Source organism: Lactuca saligna, chromosome 5 (assembly GCF_052625555.1).
Source record: "Lactuca saligna cultivar CGN05327 chromosome 5, ASM5262555v1, whole genome shotgun sequence".
Lineage (NCBI taxonomy): Eukaryota > Viridiplantae > Streptophyta > Magnoliopsida > Asterales > Asteraceae > Lactuca > Lactuca saligna.
The window spans coordinates 232,033,207-232,047,471 of record NC_136421.1 but is presented as its reverse complement, the minus strand read 5'-3'; the positions used below and the strand labels follow the sequence as shown (position 1 = coordinate 232,047,471).

The 14,265-nt window shown below is 32.9% G+C and overlaps 1 long non-coding RNA gene across 2 annotated transcripts; it reads left to right on the top strand.

Annotated features, from left to right (window-relative positions):
- Positions 1-9,340: 9,340 nt before the first annotated feature.
- LOC145046518 (uncharacterized) lies at positions 9,341-11,805 on the top strand. 2 transcript variants are annotated; one of them, XR_013682019.1, is made up of 4 exons: positions 9,341-9,629; positions 9,778-9,981; positions 10,574-10,704; positions 10,811-11,805. It is a non-coding gene; the product is annotated as an uncharacterized LOC145046518 (long non-coding RNA). The 2 variants fall into 2 exon arrangements; XR_013682020.1 differs by having other exon boundaries at positions 10,561-10,704.
- Positions 11,806-14,265: the final 2,460 nt, after the last annotated feature.

Genomic DNA, 14,265 nt, shown 5'->3' with positions numbered 1-14,265 from the left:
TGGCTGCCATCGTGAAACAACCGCTTTGTATGTTGTGTATGCTAGGCAATATGTGTATTGTATGGCATGTGGTATGATGGGGGAACTCACTAAGCTTTGTGCTTACGGTTTTCAGTTTTGGTTTCAGGTACTTCGTTTTCAAAGGAAATGAGTCGGTTCGATCGCAGCGCATCACACTATGTTTCTGCACACGAGATATTTGGGATTACACTATGATATGGTTTTTACATGGTTATAAAAAGCTTGTCATGGCATGTCTCAAGGCGTGGTGTGGCCGTTACGAAAACGACCAATGCGAGTTTGTTAAGCGTGACGCCCAAATAACGTGTCAATGCGTGCCTTATCGCATTATGGCGCGAGTTTTTTTCAAGGCGCGGGTTTTTACGATTTTTTTTTCTTTGTCGGGCCTAAAATAATTCAGTTTTTGTTAACTTTTTTGGATTAAATCTTAATATAACACTTCTAAAAACTTCATATATTTGATAAAATTCAATAAATATATGATTTATTTCTTTCAATATATATAAAACAGTCACGTCTTGAAAAACGTCATGGCTCATCACGGCTTGACATAGCTTAATTTTGACCTTGCCCCCAAGTCACACCTTGCGTTATTTAGAACATTGGGTTTTTATGATGACATGCTTTGATTATTGACGTACTGGTTTTGACATGATATGTTATTATGAATTCTTTCTTATATTGTTGGTTTTATAATAACTTAATTGAAACGAAGTTTTGGCCTGTATTTTTGGGATGTTACATGTTGATGTTTTATTTAATATAAAAACAAGAAATTTTGGTTATGAGTTTTTGGGACGTTACATTAGTCCAAAATATGATGATGTATTCCTAAAATGCTGTGAACTTGTTTGGAATCTAGGGTAGACATATGAAATGGTCGTTCGAAATGTCCTATTTTCGGGCACATACAACTAAAAAGAGACTTATGTGATAAACCAAATTCAATATATCAAGCACAATAATAAAAATGATCAGATGCAAAATCTAAATATATGCAAAACAACATTGTCAAAACTCTAAAAACTTACCAATAACAAATGACATTATATATGAGCATTATAAGATGCCATATTAAGAGAAATTTATGTGGAGGTAATTGTACAATTGAAATAAAAACCGACTTTGTATATTGTTTGGAATATAAAATGCTTTGTTCCAATCAAAATACTCATTTCGTTAAATAGCAAAATAGATAAAATCCTAATTTTTTTTTAATGTTTTCATTTGTCAATATTCGTTTTATAACCGTTTATTATCAATCTTTTAGGTTATGTTTGGCGGACTAGCTGAAAAGCTAGCTGATGGCTGAAAAGCTAGCTGTTAAATAAAAAGCTAGCTGATAGCTGAAAAACTAGCTGATAAAAAATAACGTTTCATAAAACTAGCTGAAAAGCTAGCTGAAATATATAAAATTACATAAAAGGACATGTAAAAATATACGTTTCTATAATTAATTAAGGGATGTATTTGGAAAATTTTAAAAAAGCTCCTAAAAAGCTAGTCTAAGTAGCTTTTCAAAAAGCTAGTTTATAAGCTACTTTTTGGCTTACCAAACATGACAATATAAAAAAACTCGAAAAATAAGCTAGCTTATCAGTTAGTTGTGGCGCGCCAAACACAACCTTAATCTTAATCATCGATTGCTTTATCAATTTTACAAATTTTCAATCATGATTTTGTGATTTTACACACAAAATAACAATTGATTTTGTGAAAAATATTTTTTAACAAAATCATTTTAATGAAATCCTATCCTCGCGAAGTTATTTTATCATTTCGAAAAAAGAATTGTCTAATAATTAACATTTTTGTAATAAATTCATAAAATATTCTGCAAGATATAATAAAGAAAATGACCATAATAGTAAAGTTTTTAAGGTTTTTCTGCAGAATAGCCAAAATTTTCAAAAATACTAAAAATAGTCATATTTATGCAAGAGGGCTACTTGCAAAAACGTAGATTTTCATAGGTGCATACGAAAATCTTTTTTTTTTTTCCAACTTAAAATATTCATGCAAATTCTTTGTGCTCTAAATTTTCATTGTGTTCTTTGTAAAAAATGATTAAATATTACATTCTAAATTTGGATGTTGATAACTCATACCTTTCTTATTTCTAAAGTAGGGTATTTGGTGGGAAAATATGAAAAAGAAAACACAACTTTGATTATTCAAATTTGCATATGAACTTTATTTGAGTTGATTTTTTATTGTGTTTTTTGTAACAACGGTGGTTATCCGTCAACCAATTACATTTCAAATTTGGATGTTAGGAAATCATACTTTTTTAGCTCCAATATAGGTTATTCAATGAAAATTATGAAAAAAAAAATAACAACTTTCGCATATGATCTTCATATCAATCAACAGACGGATCATATCAGTTTTCTCAATCACAAGGATGAAATGCAAAAATTTTAAACAAAAGTCACATACCACCTAGATTTTGTAGGTGTTGACCTGCTGTATATATTTAAAAAAAAAATCATTTTTTTAATTTTTGCAACCCATTTGGATTTTCGTAGGTTTTGACTTCATAAATCTCAAAAATAAATAAATAAATTGTCGGGCACCAAAATTATTGCAGTGTAACCTGCAAAAATTGTGACTGTTATGGTTATTTTTCTAATTTTGACTATTCTATAGAAAAATCTTTTAGAAAATTGTTACTAGTCATTTTCTTTGTAACTTTTTTTTACAAAATAAACAGTTCTTATGTTATAAATGGTTAAATTGTTAAATATATTTATCAATATATAATTTAATAAATAAGTCATGTTTTTTCTTAATATATGTGTACTTTTATAAATTAATAAAGTAATATAATCAAATAATTAATAATTTAATAAATATAAGGTAATAAAACATAAAAAAGTACCATTATTGCAAAATTGGTACATACACACATAAGGTGATTAATAAGGTTTTGATGTGACATTGGAATAATAAGTTTTTTCGTGGTAAAATTTTTTCACAAGTTTATTTATGCGGTCTATAACACCAATTTTTTATTATTATTATTATTATTATTATTTTTCACAAAGAGCTTGTGTTTTCTTCAAACAATAAAATATTATATTAAATTATTAACTAGGCAAAAACAAGGAGTGACGAGAAAAGAAAATTGAACTTTTGCAAAATTGAAAGCTACAATGGAGCAACACCAGATGTGCCAATCACATACTAGATAATTTAACCATGTTTTTTAGTCAATTGAAAAGATTTAGCTAAATTTCATCCCTTTTGTTGATGATTATTTCTTTATACACACCAATCTACACAACACACCAATCTACCCTCTACCCTTTAATTAATTATGGCCTATTTTGACCATAGATTCAGATTCTTTTTTTTGAGCTTTGTGCAGTAAAATCCAAACTCCAAAAATTCTTTATTTTCCAATAATAATAGTATTACTCGTGTAAAAAAGCAAACCTAATATATAGGTTGGTGTTTTGTAGAGTGGTGTGTCCAAAGTAGAGTGGTGTTTTTGATTTATTATTATTATTTTTTTTTCCGCAAAGAATCTCGTTTCCCGTCTTTAAAATGGCACCATATAGTTGTCTGAAATCTGAATGAGAGCTGAAAAAAAAAACTACGAATCTTAGGAGAGCTAGATATTTTCTCGGTGTTCTTTAGAAGCCTAGATATTAAGGAAAATAGGCAATTTCCTCTTTCCTTGGTCACAAACTTGCACTTAATAAAAGCATGATCCACCTGTTTCTCAATGCATCCACAAAAGGGACAAAAGGGTTTGCTAGACTCAAGCCCCTCTTAATCAAGTTTGGCGCTAGCAAGATGCGATCAAAAAACGTTAGAGTAAATTAGATGAATGGTTCCTCGTGCAGGTGATAAAGTGCACGTTCATTGTTTATTTTTAAAAATTAACTCGTACATTCCATGTATTATTATTTTTTCACTCGGGTCATCCCTATGGACCCCCCTCTTTTCCTTTTACATTATTGAAACCAGGTCACAATTGGCCCACCATTGTTGAAATCAAATCGGATGAAGACCACATCTTCATCTATGGATCTTCACTTTCTTCTTTAGCTTATCGCATTTGAGAATTCTTCCTGCCATCAACAACAATCTCGTAGGGGTCTCAAACCCTAGACGGAAAATCCCGTTGCGGATTGCTACCGGGGGTCATCGCTCACCGACGATTCTTCCCCATAAACTCCTTTGTATAACGTCTCCTCCGTCTCTGATGTCGAATCCTTCATCCTAGCCATTGATTCATCTTCTTCTAAAAGTCATCGAGCCCACCCTTGACTGTTGCTACTGTCTCTTCTCCCTCCGCCTCATCCGCTGCAAGATCAACCCATCTGAACAACCTCAAACCCTTATATTTTGTCTCATTGCTTCTATATGCAAGTACAATGGTCTTGGTGAAGAGGTTGGTGAGCTTGCAGTGCTAAAAAAAATTTGCTCTCAGTCGTTCGATCATTTGTCTTAACCGTATTGTGAATATCTGTTATAATATATTTCTTGGAGGGGTCGATGGAAGTAACCGAATATGTGAAAAGTCAATGTTGGCTATGATATTCGCAAGGGTAGAGGGTGATTCTCTCTTGGTCACATTTTGATGTTGATGTTTATGAGAGATTGATGAAGATTGATATTTGAGGGTGTTTGAGATTACTTTTTAAGCAAAAGTTCTTTGAAGAAACAAAAGCTAAAAGTTGTTTTTAAAAAGTGTTTGAGTGGTATTTTTTGACTTTTGAGTGTGATTTAGCTTTAAAAGTTCAAAAGTTTCAAAAAGACACAATTTCATGACTTTTGAAAACCCATTCTTTTTTTCTTTACAAAAAGTTATTTTGAAAAAAAATAAATTCCATCTTCCAAACATCTTTTTAACTTTTTAGAAAAGTTAAAAGGCAAAAATCATTTAAAAAATATTCTCAAACACCCTCTTGATCTGAATTGATACGAACCACTTATAGCTGTAAATTCAACCCACGAAAAGCTCTCAACTTCATTTTGAACATTACAGGTCGCTGGAGAAGGAAATAGTCATAATGGGATAGAAAAGGGCAAGATAGTCATTTCATGTACAACTTTTAACCAAATCAGGAACAGTTCAAGTTAATTTTTGAAATGAACGTTCTTTTTACGCCGGTACGAGGGACGATTCGTGAAATTTACTCAAAACGTCATAAAGAGCTTGCATAATCCAACATATCAGTCCAACTCACCAAAAAACTAACTATTGGGTTCAGATCTTCAATCGTATTAATTGAATATAATAAACCCGACAAAACTAATCAAATAGGTTTGGTTAGTTTCAACATCTTGTCTAATTAAATATGTTTAGTTATTGTTGAAAAGTTTAACGTGACATCAACCCGCCGAACTTTTTCCGGTATATACATAATTTAATCGTATATTTTTTTTAAAAAACATTTAGTTTAACAATTACAAGATTTTAACAAGCTTATTGCTTAGAAGTTAAGAATATTATTTTGCCAATTAATTTCACGTTGTGTTTCTTTTTAACTTTGAACAGATTGTTCCTCTTTTGTAACTTATTTAACTAAACATTTTTTTTCTGTTTCATGTAAAGTTTTAAATAAATTTATTTATCTTGGTTCCGACCCAAACCCAGCCCAAACTAATCTAACCCGTTGCCAGTTGCGACCACAAAAAAAAAACACCTAAAGATTCTTTTAAATAATGAAAAAGGTTGATCAAGGAACACAATAGGGGGATGTTTGATTAATCCACACATAAAAATCTTTAGACACATAATTCTTAGATTAGTTACTAACAAATCAATGAGGAAACCCTTCAGAGACAACCAATTAAGCGTTGATCACCATGATGATCAATCGAAACATTCTAGAAAAGGTATTTAACATAAGAGCACTGATAACTTTTTTCTTCAAGTCTGTCGAAACCATTATCAAGAATCAAAGCTCAGGAGTCAGGACCACTTCATCTAGTTAATAGATTACGGCGTCATAAGATTAAAAAATGAAAAAGTAAATCTATGGACATCATCATTCATCATGGAGGGAGTTCATATTGACAACTCCGTCACCTCACTAGAAAACCGCACTTTCTTTCTATTCTGTCCATGTCCATCTTTCTTCCCTGATGACAGACAAGAACGCATACTTACAAATCCCGACTTTGCACTGCCACCGGAATCTTGATTCCTGGTTGTATTTTCAAGAAACGTCGCCTTTTCCCGAGACAAAAAAAGCAAGATCACGGTTCCAGAGACTGCTACGGCTGTTGCCAAGACAGCACCTTGTGAACTCCAAACATATGTCATGTTTTGTTGGGTTGAAATTTGAGGGGATTTTGAAACGAAACGAATAATGGTGTTATAAAGAGGGGAGATCGAATGTTGAATGTAGTGGTTCAGTTGTTTGTTTGTAGAAGCTGTTGATCAACTTCAACAAGAGCTGTTTTGTAGTTGGATTTAATTAAAGGGGCGGCTGTAGACCGTGTAACGTGGGTCTATCATAATAAAAATGGATAGATACTAGGATGGGGTTGGGTGGTGTGGGGCATTTCAATTTTCAAACCAAGCAACTTTGTAGAGCCCAAACTTGGTCTATCTATCCTGTTTTGTTAGTGTTTTGTGTTCACACTATTCTCGAGTCTAAGTCTTGACTGTTGCATTGTGTGTAGTTTATATATATATATATATATATATATATATATATATATATATATATATATATATATATATATATATATATATATATATATATATATATATATATATATATATATATATATATATATATCTTTGCTAAATAAAAAAATAGCATTGCTTACAGTATTTTTCACAGGGAAAAGGATGAAAATAACTAACAAATTATTTAATTTGTTATTTCTAGTGATTGGATTCATTTTTGTCGATTTTTAGATAATGAACTTTTTAAGATCATCTTTTTTATTTTATTTAAAAGAATATCGTAGGTATAAACTTAAAGGAAAAATGTTATAAATAACTAGGGTGACAATCGTGTCAGGTTCGGATTGACGGGTCACAGATTGGCAGCTTGTAAACACAAACTCGATGACAAACCGTCTAACCCATTTAATTGTATATGATGATGTAGCTTCTACATATAGCTAAATACAAAAAAATGGAATTACTTACAATATTTTTCACAGAAAAAAAGTCGAAAATAACTAACAAATTATTTTATTTGTTATTTTTAGTTATTGGAATTACTTTTTTTCCAATTTTAGTTAATGAATTTTTCAAAATCTTTTTCTTTATTTTATTTAAAAGAATATTGTAGGTAATATCAATTAAACTTAACGAAAAATTATTATAAATAACTACATGTGACAATCGTGTTGGGTTCGGATTAGCAGGTCACGGGTTGGAAACACCAACCCGGACACGACCGTCTAACCCGTTTAATTATACGAGATTGTAGGTTGCCGGGTTGGTGGGTTGACCCATGAACTCATATATTATTCGCATATTAGTAAGGACCGGTTGATTTAAGACAAGCAATACACATAAGTTGATAAGTGTAGTCATATAGCTTAAATATAATATATCATATGGTGAACCATCTTCGGGAGCTTATTTTAAATGGTAATACCCTTTAAAAAATAAAACTAAAAATTATACGGGTTGACCCGCAAACCTAAGTGCTAACCCGAACACAACCATTTTATTTGACGGGTTGATAGGTTGGCGGGTAAGAAAATCACAACCTGATGCATTTGTTGGCTAAAGTAAGTTATATGTTGCTCTTGTTGCTTTAGAACAACTCCTAATCTGTATCTATATACATTTGTTTCCAACACAAAATGTCAGGAGAAATCATGTAAACAAAGTATTGCAGCTTGTATAAGAGCATTCTTTAACTATTCAAATGCTTGGTGCACTATCAGAGACCATGCAAACTTTGCAAACTAATGTGTTGTTTGTTTTTCCGAAGCAAAAATTCAAAAAGTTTGCGGACCACCTCTGCAGTAGAAGAGGTAGACTAAACGGCTACAGACTGTAATAAGAAGTGTCTTTGTTTTTGTTAACATCTGCAGATTGCTACAGACATTAAAAATTTAAAATAAACTAATTTAAAAAAACAACATTAAAATGAATTAACTTATGTAAATCAAATAAACTAATTTAAAAAACAACCTTAAAATGAATTAACTTATGTAAATCAAATGGGAGAAAATAGTTAAAGGGATATAAATTTAATATATTAAATGTTAAAGGGATGAAAATAGAATATAATATATAAGTAAATGACCATAATCGTAATATTAAATATACTTCATGGACACTTATTTGAAAAGACAACATATCGTCTTTGTTAGATTTTTGGAAAAAAAAGCCGGTTGTTTTTTGGGATTGGATTTTTTAGGTTTAGGTTTGAAGGGGTGGGAAGAGGTACAACAAGTGCCTCCCCAAGAAGCACACGGATAGAGGTTTTAAGCCCCGAAGACTTCCGAAAAACAAACGGTTGCGGAACAAAAAGTGTTGCGCGTGAGTTGCGCCACACAGTAATAAGAGTTTTGAAGAGGTTTTTTTTAAGAAAAGCAAACAACACCTAATTCTTCTTGAGAAAATCAATCAAAAGGAGCCGCGATTAATATATACCTTTGCATGAATTTATGATAATAACTCGATAATCCCAAGAATCCTTGTGATTCAGTAACATTCTTGGGTTGGGGTCAAGTAATTATATCTTGAACCTTGTATCTATCCAATTCAACCCCATTTTTTGAAATCGCATGACCTACGTACCCCTAACTTCAATCTTTCACCGACGAAATATATGCTAAAATATCGTCAAAAAATACCAAGACACATTGTCTTAAATACTATTTGAAAACAACATTCATTACGATTTGAAACGTAGTTTGTCCTTTCACTAAATCGAATGCATTACGAGAAATTTTAATACCCTTCATGAGTACGAAAAGCGGTTTTGTGCACATCTTCTCCCACCATCCTAATTGATGATACCCTAATTTCAAATCTAACTTCTATGAATCTCATTAAAGAGTTCATCAATATTAATCAGAATTTGAAACTTGTCAAACACTGTGTTTTTGTTATAGCTCTATAATACAAACAAAATTGCCAACTTTCGTCTTTTTTCTTTACTAGCTGCATTGGGCTAGAAACAGGGGCATAACTTTTATGGGGCGAGGAGGGGTCTCCCCCCCCCCCCCCCCTGAATTTTGGGCTAGAAGTAGAGTAGATATGTATAATTTTCAAAATTAAAGGCCCAACAATATGAGTCTTGGGCTGTGGCCCCTTCTGATCCAATGCTGGTTTACTAAGAAGTTGATCGAGATAGAGAAGAAATTAGCAATCATTCAATCTATAAAGCTTTAAGCTTCTGCCCCAAATCCCAATCTGACAATCCCGCAGCCCCAACCCCCAGCAATTGCTTTCGCTAGTCGGCGTGGCAGACTCAAATCGAAGGTCATAACTCAAAAGCTGGCTCCGCCATTCACAACCGCTCCCTGCTGTGGTTTTGTTGCCTGCTGTTGTTCAACTGTTCCACACAACACAACTGCAAATCTGTTGTTCTCCTTTTCTTTCTTGTTTCACAACACAGAAGAAGTGAAGAACAATAGAAAATCACGATCAGTTTTCACCGTTTCAGGTATGCTTTCACAGTTTCACTTCAGCTTTAACAGTTCAGCTTTCTTTCCTGTTTCAACTTTCACAGTTTCAGGGATTTATGGATTTAGTTGTTGGAATTTGGATACTTGTAAATTGTAATTAGAAAGTTGGAATTTTTCGATGTTTAGGAGCCTGTTATATTGCTTTTGTATTTGCTGAAAACTTGATGAACCAAGAAGCATACACTGAAAATATCATAGTGAAGAAAAATGAAGCGCGAATATTGAAGAATCGTTTACGATTAAAAGCTTTGATTGACACAGTTCATTGGTTGACATTCCAAGCGTGTGCTTTACGAGGACAGCATGAATCTCCTAATTCCAAAAATCGTGGTAATTTTTTGCAAATACAAAAACTTCTAGCATCTTATAATGATGAAGTTGCAAATGTTATATTGGAGATAGCTCCTTATAATTCAAAGTATACTTCTAGAGAAATTCAAAAAAAAATTCTTACTATTACTACAAATAAAGTTAGAAAACATATTTGTAGTGAAGTGGGTGATTAATACTTTTGTGTTATGGTTGATGAGTCACGGGATGAGTCTAAAAAAGAGAAAATGGCGATAGTTTTAAGGTTTGTTGATGTAGAAGGGATAAAAGAGGATAGGTTCTTGGATTTGGTTCATGTTATGGATACCTTATCGTTAACCCTAAAAATAAATATGTTGAGACAACTTTTGCACTATCAGTTTGATGTTAGTAAAATATGTGGCCAAGGTTATGATGGTGCTAGTAATATGAGAGGGGAATGGAACGGATTACAGACACTTGTTCGTAAGGATTGTCCTTATTCATATTATGTTCATTGCTTTGCTCACAAATTAAAACTAGCCTTGGTAGTTGCTTCAAGGGAAATTATTCATGTACACCAATTTTTCACAAACTTAATTTTTTTTTTAATTAGTGTAGTTTGTGCTTCCAGTAAGCGTCATGATGAGTTACAAAAGGCGAAGGCAACTGGGATTGAACAATTATTGGAACTAGGTGAAATTGAATCAGGAAAAGGATTGAATCAAGTTGGGACATTAAGAAGAGCTGGTGATACACGTTGAGGTTCTTATTTTCGTTCTGTTTGCAGTTTGCTTAACATGTTTGATTGTACTCGTGTTGTTCTCCGGGGAATAATTGATGATGTATCTACTACTTATTCTCAATGCAGAGATGCTGATGCAGCTTATTGTTTCCTAAAATCATTTGAGTTTGTGTTTATTCTTCACTTGGTAAAGGAAGTAATGGGGAAAATTGATATACTTTCTCAAGCTCTACAAAAGAAATCCCACAATATTCTTAATGCCATGGAGTTAGTTTCAGCAACAAAGGAAGGTCTAAATGAATTCAGAAACAAAGGATGGGATTCTTTACTTGCACAAGTAAAGTTTTTTTTTTTTTTTTTTTTTTTTTTTTTTTTTTTTTTTTTTGTCAAAAACATCAAATAGATATGCCAGATATGAATGCTCCATATACTTCTACTCGATACTGGCCTCGAAAAATAGATAATCATGTTACTTTTGAATATTTTTATCGAGTGGATTTGTTTACAGCCACATTGGACAAACAACTACATGAGTTGAATAGTAGATTCAATGATCAGGCGATAGAGCTTATTAAGTCTTAGTTCTACTTTAGTTTCAAAAGAACACCCTAAAGTCGTTAAATTTGATCAAATTTGTCTTCTTGTTGAGAAGTATTATCCCGAAGATTTTACGGAGCAAGTGAGAATTCAGTTATGATATCAATTGGAGATTTTTAATATTAATATGACAAAGAATCCCAGGATTAGTGGTGTATCAACTCTTGATGAATTATGCAAGGGTCTTGTGGAAACTCAGAAACGTGAGACGTATTATTTGCCTGATAGATCGGTTAATCTTGACACTTCTAGTTTCTACCGCAACAACAGAGAGGGGATTTTCAGCAATGAAAATATTCAATAACCGTCTTCGCAAAACGATGTCAGATGAGTTTCTCGCAAACAACTTGGTGGTTTACATAGAAAGAGAAATTGCTAAAAACATTGATTCGAAGTCGGTAATTGATGAATTTAAGGACCTTAAAGGTCGTCGGGGTGAGTTATAATTCTTTTTTAGTTATTGTTGGTGTTTATTTGTAAAAACAAATTTAGTTTTATTTAAGAACGTTAATTTTGGTTTATAATATCCCCCCCCCCCCCCCCCCCCCCCCCCCTCTGATAAATTGTTCAAGCTCCACCCCTTGCTAGAAAAATGACTTATGCTCAGTTGTATCACTCGAGCTTCTAACATTTCATTCATGAGTCTCTCTATTTCATCTTTCTAAAAGTGAGGGTATATATAAGGTCTTATGCTGACAGGAGAACAACCATCTTTGAGCATAATAAAATGTTCTTTTTCTTGGTTTAGTGGTAATATCTTAGGCATTTGAAAGACTGTATAATGTTGTTCCATCACTTTACTCAATTCCGGTGTACACAAATTTATATCTAGAACATTTTCTTCATTGTCAGCCAACCCTCAAATTTCGATAGTAAGCCCATAATCTTCATGATTAAGGGTTTGGTAATTGCTTTCAAAGATATCATCGATCTCTCTAGTGAAGAGTCTCCCTTTAATTTAATAATCTTCCTATGAACCTAAATTTAATTCTTTTCATAGTCCAATTGGTATGAGCAATATCCAATTTAACCAACCATTGCATTAATGATATCATAATTTCACGGTTTGAGAGGAAAATATTCTTCATATATTTCTATTCCCTGAATGTGAATCTTCATATTTCTTCAAACACCTTTTCCACTAACCTTCATGCTTGTACCCATAGCATTCAAATAAATTTATGCCTCTGAATTAAGATTCTCCTAAAATGAGCCAATTTCTAGTTGCACCGATCCCATGCTTGTCTCCATTTCATCCGCGTGAGGAGTTACATACATGATATTTTAAGGAGGAAGACTCGAATAATAAAGGCAACATTCTTGAACTACATACGTGATATTTTAAGGAGGATGACTCGCTTAATAAATGCAACTTTCTTGAACTATTACAATGGTTAGTTGATTGATATAATGAGGGAGATCATGTTATGTTAAAGAATGCTCTAAAATTTTACACAAATGAAATGTGGTGATATTAAAAAAGACATCGTGCAAGCATGGTCAAATGCAATTATAAATGTTATTATGGAGTATACTAGATTTTTTTTTTAATTTAGTAGACGAGTCACATGATGTGTCTTGTAAAGAACAATTGGCATTGGTTTTGCGGTTAGTTAATATAAATGTGAAGTTGTAGAAAGGTTTGATGGCATTGGAAATGTTAATGACACTTCAGCTTTGTCACTAAAGGCTACTATTTACGATATTCTCTCAAAGTGGAATTTGACTCATACTATGATCCAAGGGTGTGACTATGATAGTGCTAGTAACATGAGTTGTTCATAACAGATTGAAGACTTTGATTATGAATGAAATAAAATCTGCACACTTTGTTCATGTTTTGCTCAACAATTACTATACTTTAGTCATCATGTTTGATGCAAAAAATCAAACAAAGGTTAATGATCTTTTGGTGTGGTTTCTTACCTGTTAAACATTATAAGATCTTTCTACAAGCAATAAGATAATTTAACAAAACAAGAAGCAACAAAAATTATGGAAACATGGGTTGAGGTTTGTGTAACACCTATTTTAGGTATTCATTTACGGTTTTGGTCATCAAAAGATGTAAAATCATGGGTTTTGAGATGATGATGACATGAGAAAGGAGACCTCACGACATGACCATTGATGTAGAAACGTGAATCCATTCTTGTGGTCATGACGTGACAAGCAAGTGGTCATGATGTGATGGCCACCTTGGGGTTAACCTTAATTATGTGTTTTGCACCCTATTTAAGGGAAGTGATGGGCTAGGGTTTGCACACCCTCAACCTCCATCACCTCCCTTCACCTTCAAGAAAACCCTAATCCTCCATTGTTGATTATAAGCTTTTTTTTGGTGATTTCTACCCTTGAAGAAGAAGAGAAGGAGCTTTAGTGCATCATCTCAGCTAGTAAGCCTCTCCCTCATCATCTTGAGCTGCTTTAGGACCCTTGTAAGTCCTCAAGTTCATGCCTTTTTAGCTCAATCATTTTAGATCTAAAGTTTTTTCCACTTTTCTCAGGAAGTTTGGATGTTGGAAACTTTATGAGTTCTTGAGGCTCCTTGGTGATCCTTTTTTCCAAATCTAGAGATTTAGTGAGTTATACATCCATGCATGAGAATAAAGCTCATTTTTAGTACATTTTGACCTAGTTTGCATCCAAGACATGCATTGGACATGCATGTCTTAAAAGCAATGATCTTTATGGTGTTTTGGGATGGAGAAACATTTTGGAAAGTTTGGAGGCTTGGCTTGAAGGATTAAAAGCTTAAAGCATTAAGTTGTCCATAGAGACCCTCACAACGTGAATGACTAATTGTCATGACGTGACAATGGTTAGTTTCACGAATGTTTTGTCCTAACGTATTCACGGTGTGGCCAATGGGTGGCCACAACGTGATGACCAGCTGAGGCTAACTTTGATCATTGACTTCAACATTGGTTGACTTTTGGTCCAATTTAGGGTTTTAGGATATAGACTGAGAAGGTACTTATTTA